This window comes from Dendroctonus ponderosae, unplaced genomic scaffold (assembly GCF_020466585.1).
Source record: "Dendroctonus ponderosae isolate FM_Combo_2020 unplaced genomic scaffold, Dpon_F_20191213v2 Dpon_F_20191213_4, whole genome shotgun sequence".
In the NCBI taxonomy this organism is placed as follows: Eukaryota; Metazoa; Arthropoda; class Insecta; order Coleoptera; family Curculionidae; genus Dendroctonus; species Dendroctonus ponderosae.
In genome coordinates this window covers 2437608-2438653 of record NW_026018611.1, presented here as the reverse complement: position 1 = coordinate 2438653, position 1046 = coordinate 2437608, and the positions used below count along the sequence as shown (strand labels likewise).

Below are 1046 nucleotides of genomic sequence, written 5' to 3'. Positions count from 1 at the left end.
GCTAATCACCTGTTAAGACCAATTAATCTCAGAATATTTTAAAATGTTGCAAGGGTAATGTATTTTAGTATGTGATATAACAAGCTATTGACAAACTGTTATTGTTTTTTAGATTAATGAGAACATTTAAAATTTTTTATTTTTTTTGACTACCTGTTATTTTAGTAAAACTGATGATGGTGGAAAACACCGAAACGTTTTTTTAAATTGATAAATGAACAATAAATAAATGACTGAAGAACCCAGGACTTGATTTTAATACAGTTTATTAATATCACGATTATCATTTATTATCACCAAAAACACGAAAAATTGCCGTATTTACTTGCCCAACAAACCCTCTTCCCCTCTTACTGTCAATTGCACTAAAAATTGTTTTTGAAGTGATAACCACAGAATATACCCCCTATTTAGGGGGGATATTTTGAGGTGATAACTTCTTACGGGAGGGTGAACCAATTTTTCTCGGTCACGGCGACCCCTACTCCGGCCTCTTCGCGCCTGAGGCTTGGGACGCACATGTGCACTGTGAACTCGACATTTTTCTCTTAGTGCGGGTGCATCTGTAGATCTGATAAGCTTTTCAAATACACATTGCGTTATTAAACTGACAGTGATTTTTATTTATCAATTATTGAGTGTGATATTATTGTGTTCGGTGCAGTTTATTTTGTAACGCTGATAACAATGAATCAACAAATTATCAAGGGAGAAGCTGCAGATACTGCAAATACTAGGTTAAGGGTGCTCATGTACTAAATGCCTGTTTGAGTTTCGCCTTCTTTAAAATTTCCAATTAAAGTGCACACACAATTATACACACTAAAGCAGTTTAAGTGCAAAAAACTGCAGATCGTCCATCAATTTGCGGAAAAATGTATTACAAATTTTTGAAAATCATCTTCAAACGACCGGGTATTTATCATTGCAAATGAGATTGCACATTGCAGTGCACTGTTAAATATTGTTTTAAGAACTAACAATCGATGTTGTGCAACAAAATTGTGCCTAAGATCCACTACAATAAAGTTTTTGAAAAACTGTTG

The 1046-nt window shown here is 34.0% G+C and overlaps 2 protein-coding genes across 2 annotated transcripts in view; one reads left to right on the top strand and one right to left on the bottom strand.

Moving 5' to 3' along the window:
- The window catches only part of LOC109543738 (fatty acyl-CoA reductase wat), a 65420-nt gene that overhangs the window by 32306 nt on the left and 32068 nt on the right, over positions 1-1046 (top strand). The gene's annotated exons all lie outside the window — the stretch shown is intronic.
- The window catches only part of LOC109543725 (cytosolic 10-formyltetrahydrofolate dehydrogenase), a gene marked incomplete at its 5' end in the record, with an annotated part of 68889 nt that overhangs the window by 66954 nt on the left and 889 nt on the right, over positions 1-1046 (bottom strand).